Raw genomic sequence first — 12,983 nt, 5'->3', positions numbered from 1 at the left:
GGGATGACCTGTTAGTCATGAACTACATTGTGCAATATACCAGAATCCAGTAGGAAGTCATAAATTCTGAATATACAGTGCTTTTCTATAAATTATACAAAAGTATAAAATTATATAGCTAAAAAAATAAATACATTCATAGTGAAACATAACAGCCAATAGAATATAACAAATTTACTGGTAAATTGAGTCCTATACCTCGTACATAGAGTACCTCCTGACATTGTATCTCAGTGAATATTGGTGACTAAGAAGTAATCCACAAGATAAAATAAATTTGGGAAAACCTATATAGAATATGCAGGCGAGGAAATTTCTTAGTAAACTTTGGTAGAAATTAAATAGCGAAATAAAATACATTTACATGGATTTCTACACAGGTAGCAAAATTATGTGAAAACAAATCATTTGGTAAAATAATTGGTACAAAATATAAAGCAAATTAATTTTGAAGTACTTACAATGCCATTTTTATGTTCATGCATATACTAAAAACAAATTTCCAAGATATATCAGAATATTTTATTGAGTACTAATATTTAGTCAAAAGAGGAAAAACATAAGCATTCTAATGGAAATTTATGTTCAATGAAGATCGTACTATATAAAAAACAGCAAAAAATAAAAATTTTAATTATCTTAAAAACTACAATACAGTAATCTTCAAAGCCATATATAATATCAATCACAAGTCTTGATATTCCACCATCTTTGTAGGAATTCTGCATTTATTTCTTTAGACACAAAGTCATCACTATCTTCAAACTACTGCTTTTTAAGTGCTCTTACACTGTTTATTTGAAGTCCGTAGAATAATCTTGAACCTAATTTTATAGTATTATCTCATTACTTTTGAGAGATGGATTATAGGGATAATAAATAATAAACCTAAATATAGGGGAATAAACCCAAATCTAATTCCGATGTGTTGTTTGGTTTGTGGTTTGCTATTTTTGAGAAAAACAACAGTACAAACTTGTATTAAAGAATGTGATTTTCTTTTTTTGCTGTGATATTTTCCATTTTTCTGTTCTACTTCTACAGGTTATATTATCACTTTAAAGGGATTAGTGGGTTACTAGTCTTCTATGACTGTCCCACACCTGTCACCTGTGTTTGGCCTTCCGACCACAATATGGGGCTTTTCACATACAGGTAAGTTTGCAAATTTTGTTGTTGTTGTTGAAAAAACTCTGTCTGTATGATGGAGGAAGATAGAGTTGTTTTCTTCATGGTATCCAGATATAGATGTTGTCAGAGGTAGTCATATATAGTCTAGGAGCATACAAATTAGTTATGTGTGCAATGAGTTCAAAAGTCAGTGTTCCCAGATAGTATATAAAACACCTTCTTTAAACTTATGAGGAAGGTTTTTTAAAAAAATTATTACACAATCAGGGCACTGATAAGACCCTTAGTTTAAACCATTTCTGATACTCAAGTGACTGCCTACTAATTTTGTTTAGGATAGTTAGTGTATTAGTAAGGGATCTCCAGAGAAACAGAGCCAATAGGATGCATACATAAAGAGATTTATCCTGAGGAATTGGCTCACAGGTTTACGGAGGCTAAGAAGTCCCACAATCTGCTGTCTGCCAGCTGGAAACCTAGAAAAGCCAGTGGTGTACTTCCCGTCCAAGTCTGAAGGCTTGAGAGCCAGGAGCTCTGATGATGTAAGTCGTAGTGCAAAGGAAGGGAAAGAACAATGTCCCAGTTCATGCAATCAGGCTGAGAGAGGGAATTCTCCCTTCTTCTGCTTTTTTGTTTTATTCAGGCCCAAGCAGACTGGATGATTCCCACACACACTGGGAACAGGAATCTGCTTTACTCACTCTATCATTTCAAATGCTGGTCTCACCCAGAAACACCCTCACAGACACACCCCACAATAATGTTTAACCAAATATTTGGACACTCTGTGACCCAGGCAGGTTGACACATAAAACGAATCATCATAATAAAGTTAGTTAAGTTAAAGATAGTGAGATGTATGTGTTCTTCATATGACATTTTCCATGTCCAGACTATCTTGAGGGTTTTTAAACTCTGAGATATTTGCTAACAAATTCTGAAACTGCAACATGGTCTCAGTGTTCGGGACTTCCTCACTCCCTGTGTATCTTTGCAGACATAGTATTCTAGGGAAATCCAGTGATTCGACAACTTTGATGCAAGCTGACTGTTCTCCAATTACCACTCTATATACGAGTATGTATCAGGAATAGTAGAATATGACACTTCATCAATTTCATTTCCATGAAGATTACATTACTTTGGTTCTCAACTTTCTTTTGCATTACAGACATGTAGAGTCTACAAAAAACATTATTTTCTAAAGATTATTTTGGTATGTATATAAAGTCAAGTTACAAAGCAATTCAGTAGCTTTGTGTGACCATATATTCATATGCATTCTTCTAGGATTGGTGGGACATCATGCAAAAATTGATGACTTCTGAGTAGAAAAACATGGAAATAAATCCAAATTGTGCAAATAAAATCAAAACGTCTATTTGCATTCTTAGTAGTACATGTCCAAAATAAAGCCGATGCTGTTTGGTTTAGTGGAGTGGACTTTGACGTAGCAACCTATAAGTCTTCTTTGGCCTTGAATTGATTATGAGTATTTGTGTTTTTATTAAAGCCAAGATTTCTGAAAGTCCTGACTCACAGATGTATATATAAAAACAAACCGAATCAAAGCTCCTAAGTTTTGCTTGGCTTGGTTATAGTAAGCTGGTGTTGGAGCTTAAGAATGGAATAAGGCAACTCATGTCCAATTTGGGTCACTTAATTTACTTCACTCTCAAGGCAATGGAGTCATCTTTGATAAAATTTGCACTACTAATACCGTGTCAGCAAGGAATAAATTACAAATGCCCATTTTAATATTAAGGTCCAAGAAGCCGAAAAAACCTCAGAAAAGTTCTACATGGTTTCCAACTCTGCCTGCTGAAAAATTGACGATGATTTGTCAGTCTCTACTTCATCTTGTGAAGCACTTCCTTGGGCATGTTGGCCAAAGATTGCTCATGATTTCTTAGCAGCAGGGCTTTGGAACAGCAGATTTACCTCATGCACATGGACAAAAATACTTGCCAAGTAAGCCAAGCAATGAACGAATATCTCCCTTTCAAATTGTTCTGAGTGAGCTTTTATTTTTCTCCTTTTTTCTGAACTTTAATCACATGCATTGATTTTGTCCCCTGGAATGCCAATGTGTGTCCATAAAGTAGGAAAAAATGTAATCTTATTCCACTTTTTGACCAAATTTCTTTAAAAAGTGGTGATTCAAGGATCTGGCTCTGATGAAGGTGACCACTTTCATAGCAGCAGAAAAGACTTCTGTCAGTCTTATTGGCTGAGTCTTTGATACCATTGCAAGCCAATCTGTACAGCAGTGCATTCCAGTGTGATGGGTTGTTTCTCTCTTCACCAAAACAACAAACTACATGTGTTTTCAAACATCACAGGTGCTCTATTTTGCATAAAATACCAGAATATTCTCTCAGTTGAAATGTTTCTTAGAAAAGAAACAATGTTAACAGACCTTGGAGTTTCTGAAAGGGGCTCACAAAATAGGAATTTGTATTTATTTATTTATTTTTATTAGTTTCAGGTGCACAAAACAATGTAATAGTTAGACGTTTATCATTTATATCCTCACACAGTGACACCCCTCTCCTCCCATCCACTAGCCCTCTGATATCGCACACAGCCATTAAAAATAGGAATTTTTACAAGAGCTCATTTATCCTTACAGGTGAAAGTAGTTTGATCTGGTTGCATGCTGAATAAACATGATTTTTCCAACATGATTTGATTCAAAACATTAGAAGAAATGTCAGTGATTTTGTATTGGATGGTAGGATTTTACGGTGACACATTTTTAATATTAATTCTTTGGTCTACAAATCATCTCAACATTTTGTATGGCACTTGTGTCAATAGTCTCTAATAATGCCCTGTTGCTTTACTGTCAGTGTGATTGGTAACCTTGTAGGTTTCTTCAAGACAAGCTTTGAGTGTTAGGGGCAAATTGATGTTGTGGTAAAACAGTATCTCTTTCAAATAGAGCTTTCTTTTCATGATGAAAATTAATTCTGCTCTATCTATTTTCAGGATGGAGGTCTTAAAGAATCAGCCTCATAAGCTTCGTACCACCATTGCCAAGAACCTTGGCACATAGGACCATTGAAGCCTTATGTTTCATCAAGTTAGGCACTGAAAAGAAACCAAAAACTATATTATCTTTCTTTTCCTTCCTTCCTTCCCTCTTCTCTCCCTCCCTTTTGTCTTTCCTTCCTTCCTTCCTTCCTTCCTTCCTTCCTTCCTTCCTTCCTTCCTTCCTTCCTTCCTTCCTTCTTTCCTTCCTTCTTTCCTTCCTTCTTTCTTTCCTTCTTTCCTTCCTTCCTTCCTTCTTTCCTTCCTCCCTCCCTCTCTCCCTCCCGCCCTCCCGCCCTCTCTCCCTTCCTTCTTTCCTTCCTTCCTTCCATTTTTAATTAGGTCCAATCATTATCATCATAATTATAACAATGGCAACTAATATTTTTTGAGTTTCTACTCAGCTTTAACCTTTCTTTCGTTAGGTACTATTATCATTCCCACTTTATAGATGAGGAAAATGAAGCACAGACATTAGGGAACTTGCCATGGCCACATCTGATTTCATACTGTTGGAATCACACAGGTAATGAGTGCTCAGGTCAGTATTCCAATCCAGGTAGTCTGGCTCCTAAATGGAGCTACTAACCTCTTTGCAAAATCATTATTATTTTTTCATGGAGAGTAGCAACCTCTGCTCCTTTTATGTGTTTGGCATATACATCCATTAGTATAGTTTAAAAGCTGTTTTTTAAACAACAATTTTCAAATAACAGCAGGGAAAAATATTTCTTTTGGGTAGTGATTTTCCATGGACCACAGATTAAAAATGTATGTTATAGATTTTTTTTTCACTATAATTTTCCTTTTTACCTTGCTGGTATTTAGGTACTGGAACCATACACTGTTGGGGGACCAGAGCTTTCGACTCCAAACATCATAGTTGATTACAAGTACATTCCCATTGTTTGTAATACATGTTTCGTAATATTGGACACACTACTGCCTTTCTGACAGTCTGCAATTCTCTTTTAAATGTTTTTATTTATTAGTTTGTTTATTTATTTATTTATTTATTTAAAGTTTATTGTGGTGACAATTGTTAGTAAAGTTACATAGATTTCAGGTATACAATTCTGTATTACATCCTCTAAAAATCATGGTGTGTTCACCACCCAGAATCAGTTCTCCTTCCATCACCATATATTTGATCCCCCCTCACCTCTTACCCTCTGGTAACCACTAAACTATTATCTGGGTCTATGAGTTTTTGTTTTTCATTTGCTTGTCTTGTTCTTTTGTTTTTGGTTTATATGCCACATATCAGTGAAATCATATGGTTCTCTACTTTTTCTGTCTGACTTATTTTGCTTAGCATTATAATCTCAAGATCCATCCATGTTGTCACAAATGGTCCTATTTCATCTTTTCTTACTGCCAAATAGTATTCCATTGTGTATATATACCACAACTTCTTTATCCATTCATCTATCGAAGGACATTTTGGTTGTTTCCATGTCTTGGCCACTGTAAATAAAGCTGCATTGAACATTGGAGCGCACTTGTTTTTATGGATAAATGTTTTCAGATTTTTGGAGTAGATACCCAGGAGAGGGATTGCTGGGTCATATGGTAATTCTATTTGTAATTTTCTGAGGAAACTCCACACTGCCTTCCATAGTGGCTGCACCAGTCTGCATTCCCACCAACAATGTATGAGGGTTCCTTTTTCTCCACGGCCTCTCAAACACTTGTTACTATTTGTCTTGTTGATGATAGCCATTCTGACTGGGGTGAGGTGATATCTGACTGTGGTTTTCATTTGCATTTCTCTGATGATTAGTGATGTTGAGCATTTTTTCATATGTCTATTTGCCATTTTTATGTCCTCTTTGGAGAAATGTCTCTTCTGGTCCTCTGCCCATTTTTCAATTGGGTTGTTCGTTTTTTTTTTGTATTTGAGTTGTATGTGTTCCTTGTATATTTTGGATATTAGCCCCGTATTGGAGGCACTGTTTGTAAAAATCTTCTCCCATTCAGTTGGTTGCCTCTTTATTTTTGTTGATGGTTTATTTTGCTATGCAGAAGCTTTTAAGTTTCATATAGTCCCATTCATTTATTTTAGCTTTTACTTCCCTTGCCTTTGGAGTCAAATTCATAAAATGCTCTTTGAACCCAAGGTCCCTAAGTTTAGTACCTATGTTTTCTTCTATGCAGTTTATTGTGTCAGGTTTTATGCTTCAGTCTTTGATCCATTTTGGATTGATTTTGGTGCATCGTGACAGATAGCAGTCCAGTTTCATTTTTTGCACATGGCTATCCAATTCTCCCAGCACCATTTATTGAAGAGGCTGTCTTTTCTCCATTGTATGTTTTTTGCTCCTTTGTCAAAAATTTTCTGTCCATATTTATGTGGTTTTATTTCTGGGTTCTCAATTCTATTCCATTGGTCTATGTGTCTGTTTTTCTGCTAATACCATCTGTTATGATTATTGGAGCCCTGTAGTACAAGCTAAAGTCAGGGAGTGTGATACCTCCAGCATTGTTCTTATTTCTTAGGATTACTTTGGCTATTCGGGGTCTTTTGCGATTCATTTATTTTTTTAAAAGGCAGTTCTAGAATTCCTGGGAAGAATCCAGATATTTTGCCATCCTAGAATGAGGTAGTGTATGAGCCTGTCTGAGAAGTGTGCATACATACAGCAGTCTCTGCCTCTTTTTATCTAGTATGAAATACTGATGCATCTTCACAATGCGTTTGAATTATTGTCATAGTTCCCACTGTTGATTTGACACAACCTAGAATAGAATTCTGTAAATAAGTGATGTTTGCTGGAAATGTTTTTGTTTTACAGTAACGATGACAACATGCATTCATTCTAGGGTCATCTTATTAAATAAGTCCTCAAAAAAATTAATTTTATATTTAGAGAGGCTGAAAGATCTCCTGTCTCTTCTAAATTTCTTTAAATTAGTTAATACCAAAGTTGACAATGATCGTTCATGAGTTTCATCCATCTTGGTAGAACTATATTTTTTAAAACAATATTTTGTCATTTCCTTTATTGGGATTTCTTTATTTATCAACTTAACTTTCATAGTTTTGGACCATTAACCAGAATAAATAAAATGTCTAAAACTAATTTTTTAGATTTTGCCACACTCGTGTTCCTGCCGTAACCTCGCCCGTCTCAGTTAATGGCAGCTGAAACTTTTCTCTCACAGTGTATATCTAATTGTTATCAAATCCTCTTGCCTCCATGTTGCCTTCGAGCTATATCCAGAATTTGACCATTTCTGACTATCTTCCCGACTCCCACCTTGGACTAGGTCACCAACATATCTTGCTTGATTTAGTTATTAAACTCTTAAATGGTCTCTCTGCTTCCACTTTTGCCACCCTAATCTGTTTTTCACACAGTGACACAATTATGCTTTCATAACATAAGGTGTAGCATGTCATTCTTTTGCTCAAAACCTTCCAATGGCTTCAGACCTAATAGAATAAAGTCCAACATTCTTGGCAAGGATTTATATGTGGTCTTGCCCCTAGCTACTTTTTAAATTAGTCAGGTTTCCGTTGCAATACTGCTGCATAACAAATAATCCCCCAAATCTCTGTAGCTCAACAATATACATTTGATTCTCCTTCACAGGTCTGCTGATGAGCTCAGGCAGCAATCTTGCAGACTGTCAGTTGGGTTTGGCTCTTCTCTACCCATCATTTGGGACCCGTGGCTCCCCAGGCCTGATATTTTTATGGCAGATGTCAGAGGCTCTAGAGGCTATGAAAACCCTTTAAAGCCTCTGCCTGAGGTGTGCTGGCTAACATTCTGTGCTTTCACCTCCTAACGCTTCCCTCCTCGTAATTATCTTACCTGTTTTAATTAATGGAGCTATATAATAGGTCTTAAAATCAAGTAGTGTGATTCCTTCCACTTTATTTATTTTTAAAATGTTTGGGCTATTCTAGTTCTTTTACATTTTCATGTAAACATTAAGATAGAAACTTTGATAGACAGTGCACTGAACCTATGGATCAGCTAGGGGAGAAGTGACATCTTTATTATGTATTAATGTGTTATGTCCTGAGATATTCCATCCACAAAGATCTCTGGTTTCTTTCATCAGCGTTTCATGGTTTTCAGCATACAAACTCTGTTCTTGTTTGGTTAGATTTATATGTAAGTATTTTGTTTTCTTTGGAGTGAGTGTAAATTGTATTGTTTTCAGTTTTATTTTGATTATTTAGGAGCTTGTTTCTTAACGTTTGCTATACACTTTAGGGTTTAAAATTATGCATACAGAGGGTGCCAAAAAACGTATACACATTTTAAGAAAGGAAACAACTATTAAAATTTTAATAATATATGCCGATAGCAAAAGATGAATACAAGTCACGTTTGACTTCTGCAATTATAAGAAGTGCTCAAAGTGGTTACCATCAGCGTCCAGACACTTCTGATTACGGTGAAGTACTGCTTGAGCAACCTTGTCCAAAGTGTCCACTTGTATACGATTTTTGGCACCCCCAGTATATATAAAAATTTTATATTTAATTAAATTATATATATATATATATAATGCAATCACACAATAAGGCTTGTATAGCTTTTGAATTCAGGTAAAATTTCTGGCCAAGTACCTACATGTTTTCTGGATTTTTGTAAAGGATGTGTAATTCTGAATCTGATCATTTTTGATTCCAGAATTATCACTTACATTATTAAAATCCTTTGTGGTCTTAAATATTGTCTTATCTATTTTTTTTCTATGTAATCTATAAAACAGTAGAAGTGATAAGTTTAATTACCTAATTAAAACTAAAAGTTTTGTTTATCAATTTCATTTTGTACACCTATTGTTTTGCTTCCTGCATGGCTTCTTCTTTTTCATATGGTAATAATACATGTATTTCAATCAGTGAGTCAATTGGTTTGCACGTATTTCTTATAAACACATATATTTGGATTTTATTCTTACTTTTCTCTCAAAGTCTATGTCGTTAAACTAGGAGCTTAAGCTTTTTATGTTATTATATTATCAAAATTTATAGTTTATAAAATTTCTCTTTGTACTTGATGAATTTTCTTTTCTATATTATCTTTCTGATTGCCAACTTTCCTGTCTTTTTATGTAGGGACAACAGTTTGCTTCTTTATTTTTGAGTGATGTGAAAGATGTCTACTTGTAGTTTTCTCTATGGTCACCATAAAGTTTTCCAAAAATATAATTAAATTTACATTTTTCTAAATACAAAAGTGAAGACTTCCCTGTAAGACAAAATATTTATTCACCTCCATCTAGCTCTTTCTACTTTCTTTTCCCCTCCATTTATTGGTCGCTGTTAAAATAATCTGTAAATATAAATCTAGATTATTAATAATTTAACATTTTATTATATACATATTATCTTTAAAAATATATTATTCCACATTATCATTTATTATGTAACCATTTTAACTATAATAACACTATTCCAAACTAACTTTATAACTAAAATTTTATTTAGTTTGCAACCTGCCTTTTGTAATGTGAATTCCCATTTTTAAATCCTTCATTTTAATTTATCCCCTGATTGGCTGGATGTACATCTTTGGGTAATTTATTTATGAAAGTAAAACAATTTTTTTCTATTGGTTTCACATGATTGTTATCTTATGTGAATATATATTCTATATATTCTGTGCAGCTCTAGCTGTATTGTCTTCTAAAGTGTTATTTAAGAGACATAGTGTTACCAAGTCTAGGGTGCGATTAATTTTGTTGCCTTTTCTGTCTGGTTGTTTAGGGTGTGTGTGTGTGTGTGTGTGTGTGTGTGTGTGTGTGTGTGTGTGTGAGAGAGAGAGAGAAAGAGAGAGAGTTCTTCTTTTTTTTAAATCCTTGTAAACGTTTATATAAACTATTTTGCCAGAATTTGTTTAGGGATAGGTCATGTTTCATCATTAATTTTTACTGGTAAGTGGAGAGCATTTTAAATCTGGGCTCTCTATTTCTCCTCAGGAAAGCTTTTTTTTTTTTTTTTTTTTTTTTAATCTATAATAACTTTATCCTCTTTCATTAATTTCTGAGGTCTTGTTTTAGGACTCAGTTGTACCTTGTAGGTTAGTTCTTTGCTCTCCTTTTCCCATATTTCTCATCCTCTTTGTTGGATAATTTTTCCTCTTCACCCTTGTCTCTTCTGTGTTTTCAGAGAATTTTATAAACTTTACATCCACATTACATTTGTCTTTTAACATATATAGTTTACATTCTTTAGTACCTCTCATAAATATTTTAATTATTGAGTGTACTCTTATTTTCCTTGTGGAATTTTTTGTGTCATACATTTTATTTCTCATCTCTGTTTCTATCTTTGCTTCTGAGCCAATGATTTCTTCTCACCTTGATTTTTCCATATAAGCAATTCCTGTTGTGTTGGTAGGAATGCTTTTCTTTACCGTAATTAAACATGAAGCAGTTGGTTTCAAAAAACTGGCTTCTGGATTTTATAAAAAGTCATTTTCAAAAGTAATCTTTTTGCTCTGAAACCTCTTACCTTATTTTCAGTCTATAGTAGATTATTTTCTTTACATTCACCGTCAATTGTCCATGAATGAGGAAAGATTCACACAGACTCAGTGTTTGTTAAAACACAGGATGTGTAACTATTTCAAAATGGCCAACTTCCTGGATTAACGTGCATAGCTTGTAGTCCAACGTTTTTTGCCCATTAAACAGTCAACCTTTGCAGATCTCCAGGACTGAGGTATATAACCTTTTTAATTCTAGTTATAGTTCTCTGAATCTGTTAGTAGATAATGTAAAATACCACAGCCCACAGCATGCATTGCTCTGAGTACCCTTGCAGTCTATTCCCCAGGCTGCTGTGCTTTCCATGTGGGGATTACAAATTGCAGAGCTGGACCACCCATCATTTTCTCCACCTGTGGCCAATAATGCCAGGACTACAGTCTCTGAATTGTGTAAAAAGAGAGATATTAAATGAACATGGAAAAAAAAGGAATATGACACTGAATGTCCCATTGAGATTTTTTTTCTGTTTGAAGCAATTTTTTAAATGTAAGCAAAAAGTAAGTACAGCTATCCTGGTCTTCATGCTTGTTTCCTCTATTCTATCGCAAGCAGCAGAACTATGTGTATGTCTACTTTAATAAAACATCAGACTAAGCTTACTAAATAGACCACTTAGCCAGAAAAGGGTGTATGTTATAAAAAACACAGGAATGCTGAATCATGAGAAAGGCATGCAAATCCTGGAAAGCGATATGAATGCTCCACAACCACTGACTACTTTGTATAATTGACTCCATCAATGAACCTGAAATTTAGCTTTCAATTTTTCATAACTGTACATTTATAGTAACATGTTTCAATAACTTTAAAGTAAAAATGTAACATAAATTGCTGTTAAAATACAATAAAGAATATTTGTTGTACATTTAAATCACTTTAAAGAACTCTAATTCAGTATCTACACCAAGAGATACCTATATAGATATCTATGTAAAATGAGGAATATGTCGGAATTAAAATGCTACCTGGTTTGCATTTTTCTTAAAATGATCTAATGTATGTATATAAAACCCTCACTTTCCATTTATTAACTTAACTGAGTCGTGTCTGAATATTTTCTACTTGATGGACTCTTCTTCTAAAATGTGATATGATATCCTTATAGTTCCATTGATGCTATTATAATATGTATTTCTGTTTGGGTTTAAAAAATTTTAAACAATAAATACTTTACATTGAATAAATCACTTATTTATCGTTACTTTAAGTCTAATTTTAGTTACAGAGAAGATGGTATTGTTTTAAAGGCTTGGACAAGGTTTTCTTTATTTCTTATTCCAGGAAGATCACTTAACAACAAATACCTGAGTTTTCTTAAATGATGAAAAGCAATGATGCCTTTGTCTGTGATATTCCCACATGAAATTATTTCCAGCATGTTTTTTTTTGTAAATTTTCTAGTTGACCAATCTTTCCATTTCTCCTCTATATAATGACACCTGCATAGCCTCATATTTTCAACATGCTGTAGGCCCTCCATGTGGTCAGATTCAATGCTCATCATACAAGATTCAGTGACATTGATCATCTGGGTCTTGTCCAGAGAGCCTGTTTCGAGGGGGTTGTAGTTCTTCTGCCACCACTCCTGGCCATGGTAGCACCTCATGGCCCCACAGCACAGCAACCTCTCAGAGACCACCCTCTTGGGGTCAACACCCCTGATGCTTTCATGATCTACTTTGTTAAATACTACATTCAACTACCCCCAAAGTATCTGGAGTCACATGACCATGGGAGTTTCTTTAAGTCACACAACTGCTGGGAAATTTTTCCAAACAGCATTATTTGATCTCCCAGTAGTTATTGAGCAAGTCACACCTGTCTCAGTTTCCCAGTTTTTTTGTTTGTTTGTTTGTTTTGGAGCATCAAAGGTAGGGAGCATCCCACTAGTGTAATTTTGATACAGTAAGGTAATGGATATTCGTTTTCTGTTTGGAACAAACCCAGCATCTGAGTTGTGACTAAACCGTAGTGGGACGGTGATGATGGGGTTTGGGTAGAGGGATGTAAGCTGGTTAAAGCTTCCTTCCACCTAGTTCTAGGACAGTCAACCTCTGCTTTTTGAGGCTATGAGGCATGCATAAGCCATGTGTTCCTCAACCTCGATACACTGGCCTTATAGTTAGAAATTCATCCCAAGTTCTGGATTAGTGTCTTCTTTCCTGACGTTTCACTGCTGTAGTGAACGTTTTTTACTAAACCTTTTTAGGTATTTTATTGGAAATTTGGAAGTGGGCTGTTAATGTAATGCTATTTTTGTTCAGCTGTCTTCAAAAATTGAAAACGTTTTCTCTATTTCTGAA

The 12,983-nt window shown here is 34.6% G+C and overlaps 1 pseudogene; it reads right to left on the bottom strand.

Annotated features, from left to right (window-relative positions):
- Window positions 1-11,878: 11,878 nt before the first annotated feature.
- LOC109439871 (ATP synthase subunit s, mitochondrial pseudogene) lies at window positions 11,879-12,462 on the bottom strand (annotated as a pseudogene).
- Between the last annotated feature and the right edge of the window lie 521 nt (window positions 12,463-12,983).

Source organism: Rhinolophus sinicus, chromosome 1 (genome assembly GCF_057876585.1).
Source record: "Rhinolophus sinicus isolate RSI-liver-muscle chromosome 1, RSI-T2T, whole genome shotgun sequence".
Taxonomy (NCBI): Eukaryota; Metazoa; Chordata; class Mammalia; order Chiroptera; family Rhinolophidae; genus Rhinolophus; species Rhinolophus sinicus.
Note: the sequence above shows the minus strand (reverse complement) of the source record. Positions and strands in the feature narration are given on the sequence as shown.